Source organism: Bidens hawaiensis, unplaced genomic scaffold (assembly GCF_021521415.1).
Source record: "Bidens hawaiensis isolate Kalapana, Puna unplaced genomic scaffold, B.hawaiensis_p1.1 tig00060637_1, whole genome shotgun sequence".
NCBI classification, from domain to species: domain Eukaryota; kingdom Viridiplantae; phylum Streptophyta; class Magnoliopsida; order Asterales; family Asteraceae; genus Bidens; species Bidens hawaiensis.
Genome location: NW_027500930.1, coordinates 52,892 through 58,534, shown reverse-complemented (window position 1 = coordinate 58,534; position 5,643 = coordinate 52,892). Strand labels below are relative to the sequence as shown.

The 5,643-nt window shown below is 35.1% G+C and overlaps 1 pseudogene across 1 annotated transcript; it reads left to right on the top strand.

Annotated features, from left to right (window-relative positions):
* LOC143603093 (methyl-CpG-binding domain-containing protein 2-like) lies at window positions 1-4,118 on the top strand (annotated as a pseudogene). The gene is made up of 7 exons (XR_013147987.1): window positions 1-261; window positions 780-859; window positions 1,067-1,698; window positions 1,942-1,995; window positions 2,147-2,297; window positions 2,753-2,803; window positions 3,625-4,118. The product of XR_013147987.1 is annotated as a methyl-CpG-binding domain-containing protein 2-like (transcript).
* Window positions 4,119-5,643: the final 1,525 nt, after the last annotated feature.

The following is a 5,643-nucleotide window of genomic DNA, read 5'->3' as shown; positions in this document are numbered from 1 at the left end:
AAAACCAAACCCACCTCACACACATCCATACCCGCATCCCAAAACTGTGATATCATCATGCATTTCTCCTACCCATCAAAACATCTTCTCAACCCAAATTCCCAAATCTTCACATCTTCATTAGATACAATGCATTCATAGATCACAGATTATATAATTATATAATACACATATCAAACCCCAGTCTAATCACATATCTTTATTGTAATAATCGACGGCTCAATTTCAATCGGCAGCTCAGATCTCTTGTTTTACTCTTCAGTAAGTAATTATCTGCCAAATTAGATGTAGTTGACTGTTGAATTTATGGTTAATTGTTTGTATTTAGGGTTAGTTTCATTCAATTTGGGGGTTTGAGATTCCTAGTGAAAAATCACAAATTTATTGAATATTATTAGGGTTTAGTGATTTGGGTAACTGTTTGTTGGTAATTTGATTCCGATCTAGCATAATTTTGTGTGTATTAGCATTATTATTATTGTTTTGTATATATAATTTTTTTTTTGTGTTCTAGGGTTCATAGATATATTATTTGAGTATGTTGAAGGGTTTTTATTTTTTAATCATGAAATTATAATTTTAAGGTTATGATTATTATTATTATTTACTTATTGAGTTACTTTTTTATTTTTCAGATCAAACAGATGATTATTATTATATGTATTGCTAGCACATAGTGAGGTAAATGTGCATGTCGATTTTCGTTATAATTTGTAGTCACATTTACGACCGGTTAACGTTTTATGGATATTAATTGTTATTTTTATTGAACCGTTAAGCCTAGAAAGCAATCTTGGAGCACAAGCTGTGGCGTTGACGGGATAAAGTTTAATTCTTTATAGTTTTCCTGCCTATAGAGGTAACATATATCATTTTTTGTAGTTCTAGTTTGTTTCTTTCCCTCAAAGTTTTTGATGTAATGAACGGGTTTACTGGTTTTGACTCAAATGATGCAAAAAGATCATTTGAATGCTAATGATGGAATGAACTTTCGTATTAATTGTAATCTTCAATTTTACAAATATGGTGAATTTCAAACTTTCAATATTTGTTACGTGTGCATCAGGGAAAATTTTAATTTATAGCAATGCAGTCACGTTCACCCAAAATCACCATCAAAATGGGAGGCAAAAAACCTGACGTCACTCTGCTTAATGTAAACGATAATCATGATGCCTTAGAAAAAGACCAAATTGCCCTTGATGGAACTAGTGCCCGTTCACAAAGTGATAGAAAAGAAATGGATGAAAGCATTTTAGACGATTCAATATTCGAATGTAGCTCAGAGGATGAAGATAAAGATACCCATAAACAAATTGTGCTTTTTGATTATTCTCTGAACGGGTCAAAGGCGGTCAAACCTGTAAAGGATCTGAATTCAAATAAACACTCGCCTTTTTCTAAACCACCGCCTGAGGTGGGTTCTTTCACGGTCCAATGTGCTAGTTGTTTGAAATGGAGATTAATCCCGGATCAAGATAAATATGAGGTGATTCGGGAACATATTACAGACCAACCGTTCACATGTGAAACAACCCGTCAATGGAATCGGGTTATTTCATGTGATGACCCAGCTGATATTGAGCAAGATGGGACCCGCATATGGGCTATTGATAGACCTAGTATTGCAAAACCGCCACCCGGGTGGAAGAGGCTTTTGAGGCTAAGACGTGAAGGGAGCTCTAAATTTGCTGACGTGTACGAAACTTTTTTCAGTTTTCTTTAAAAAAGTTTCCGTTCTTGTATATTGGGCGATCTTTTTCCCCAATAATCAAATTTTCCAAATGTTCCATATTTTAAACGTTGATAATAAAAGGTTTTGTAGGATTGGAACACCTAAGCTTTTGAGTGACTTTAGTGGAAACTTGATTCCTAATCGTGTAAAGTTATCCCTCTTTTATCAATGTGTTACCTAAATTTGTAACTTGTTATGGTTTGTAGATATTATGCGTCACCAACAGGCACCAAACTTCGCTCACTTCCCGATGTTATCAAGTATGTTTTTTCTCAGTCTTTACAAATTTTGCATTATGGATGTTTGGATTCTGAGTAATCTGAATTAGATAATTCGCTTGTATTAAAACGGGTATCCAAACACCCCTTTATGTTACAAGTTGAAAGGGTTTTTAAATATTTTTTTAAGCAGGTATTTGGATAGTCACCCTGAACACGCACAAGGAGTCGGATTAGGGCGGTTTTCTTTTCAATGCCCGAGGCCGTTACACGAGAATATGTGAAGAAACGTCCTACTCAGATGGCAGCATCCACAACACCGGGATATCTTGAACCGTCACCAGGTATTTTTTAAACTTTTGGCTTTAGAGAGAGTGGAGAGATACTTCAATTTTTTTTTCCACTTTTTAGTTTTGTTTTGATATAAGGGTAAAATGACCAAAAAAACCCTCATGTGCAAGGAACGTGATTAGAATTAATAAAAAAAAATAGCACATGTTACTCCGTTAGTGAAAGACATAATCTGCAACAACATACAAACATAAATGATTATATATGTTATTCTTTTATCTAAGGATAGATACTGTAAATGTATAATACCGCAACCACTCTGGTGCCACGTTGGACCGCTAGTGGCCATTTATTGACAATACCGCATGGCCTAAGAACGTGTTAGTGTTACTTATTTGTGTAATGTTTTCCTATAACAAAAAGGGAATACATAACTATTACCCAATATTAGTTTTTTCCCTTTACTCAACTATTTGACGGGGTGATATTTGATATTTATACTTTGCAGCTGAACCGGTAGCATGGGCGGGTCCGCCAGAGAAGTTGAATTTGCAGCTTGGTATTGTTCTCAGCTTCATAAATATGTTTGTTTTTTTTTATACATAGAGGTGGCAATTTCGACCCGTTTACTCGTCAATGGTTTGTTTTGGGTTATGTTTGATTTCTGAACAGGTCAAACAAGTAAAAGTAAAAAAAAAAAAATCGGGTCAGAACCCTGAAGTAGGAGGGGTTGGTAATGAGCTGAGCTTGAGCTCAGCTCATTTCGAGTTCTAGTTTTAAGGCTTGAGCTTGACTTAGGCTCGGCTTATTTATTAACTAATTTATATACATTTATAATTATAGTTTTGTATATATTTAAGCTACAATTTTTATGTATAACCATATATATTATTTAGTCATTTAATCATAGTTTTATATATAATAATAATAATTATAAAAATATATATTAATATATAAATAAAAGAGTATAAATAATAGACTCTTGAGTCACCTCGAGCTCAAGAAGTGAGGCTTGGGCTCGGTCTTTTGCTGGTTTAAGCACGATTTCATTTGAGGTTTTTGTGAGCTGATCTCAAGTAGCTCACGAACGGCGTTGTTCATTTACATTCCTAGACAGAAGTTTCCTGTCTAGTCAGAAGTTTCCTGTAATTTTTTATCCCATAAACCTTCTAAATCATTTAATTAGAAAATATTGTATTGTTACTAAATTTATATAAAGTGTATAATCATGTTTTTTAAAAGAAAATATAAAACCTTAGGCATTAATAGTTCCTGGTCAACCCAACTCAATCTAACCCATTTTGACCTGCTACAAAAGTAGCTGTTTTTACACATTGCTGCTTCGTCACTTGGCTTAAATATTGTTTGTACACGTTGTAGCTGAACCTTTATCATGGGGCGGTCCAATGGTGAACAAAAATGGGACACCTGCTTATTTGAAGAAACCCGAGCTTGATCCTTTGAATCGGGCTGCAAAGAAGGTGAAGAGATACAATTTAAATTGTTTATAAAAATGGGTTCCAGAAAGACGGTATCTTTTAATCGGACTAGCAGTCAGTGTGTTGGTATCTCATTGTAAAGATGTGCAAAAGAATCAGATCCGGTCTTTGTTCTGTGTGTAACCGGTTGTCTGGTTCTAATTTTGGAGTGGGCTTTTGATCGTTAGGGCTAAAGTGAACCGGCAATCTGGGCCTGGTCTGTTATATCTAGTTTTTAAAGTTTTTCTATTGTCGGTACTAAGTTGTAGTCTAGTATGGAAAATTGGAAACTTTACTGCGATTGTAGTTATGAAGTATAATGTATAAAAATGGCAATCAAGTATGCAAAAAGTCTTGAAAACATTTTAGACAAGTTGATGCACGGTGTTGAACATGTATTATTCGTGTTTTTAAACCCGTTATATTTAATTGTGTAAAACGTGTGTTGCTTAGTCTAGTTAAATGTGTCCGTCTCGTGTTCTGGTTGAATAGTCACTGCATGTTTTATGGTATCTATTGTTATGCCAGCATATGTGAACTGTGAAATGAGTCTAATCACCAGCTTGCCTTTGTATTAGTTTATTGCTCTGTTATAACAAGACATGAATTTAATTTCAATTTAAAAATTAGTTTTGTCATGTGAACTAAATTACTGTCTTATATATACTATTATATATGCCAATACCTTTCATTAGAAATGATGTTTTTTTTTCCTTTTTTTTTTAATAGCGTTTAGATTCCCCAATATATGAGTGAGTCTTCCTAAGACAGAATGTTAACCGTTCATATTGATTTTGATGTCTCATGTCTAACTCACCCAAATCACCATCACAGAGGAAATCCGTCACTTTGGTAAACCCCCCCCCCCCTTCCCCTTGAGCTAGGTTTCAAATCTGAGACCTCAAAAATCTCAAGCCTTAACCATTACTCTAAGCAATTGACGTGTTACTTTTAAGTTTTAATTTATTGAACTTTTTATATAAATTTCTGTATATTAGAAAAGTATTTTTGTGAATTTGTGTGAACAAGTATTTTCTTCCAACATGAATAATATTTTGGCAATTTTAGCTCCCTGCGTTTTAGAGGTTGGCTCAAAACCTGGTTCCGGACCCTACTCGGAATCGGACCAGATCCTAACTGACTCGCCGGTACGAACCAGGTTCCAATTTATACCCGGACCCGGAACTGACCCAGACCTGTTGGAACCAGTTGAGTGTTTATGTGTCTTATGTCCGAAAGACAAGGGCATATGCACCAATCGGCCTGGGTCTCGGTGGTTGAGTGTTATGTGTCTTATGTCCAAGGCTTGATGCAAAACCACTATCGAGTCGAGGGTTTCTCCGGAAGCAATATTTCTATTCTTAAGGGGTAGATGTAAGGTTGTCTACATCTTACCCACTTAGATCTACCATAGTTTTGCTATTGGTGGTATTTACTGAGTACGATGATGATAACTTTGAAAAACAGATGATGTACAATTCATCATATTTTTAATTAAACTAATATAACCAACTAAATAAGCAAGAAGCGTTTTTACTCGACTTGTTAACCCTATAGGTGCACAAATTGAGTTTTTCAAATAACTGGTTACGGGTATGGAACCGGGTTCGGGTATGACTGGGTATTAGAAATTCGGGTATTGGCAATACCCGGGTCGGGTTGGGGTACGGTATTGTCTCTAAAAACCATATCCTATGTATCGGGTTCGGGTCGGGTAAAGAACCGGGTATTCTAAAACCGAGTATTTGAATACCATATTTTCGGGTATTTAAAAAATCCTATTTTCGGTTTTTTTTGGCTTTTTTCCGGGTATTTTTTGGATATAGATTGAATATTAAGGGTCGCACTTTTTAGGGGTATTTTCGGGTATTTGAAAAACCCGGTTCCAGGTATGAAACCGGTTCTGGTTTTTGGGTATTAC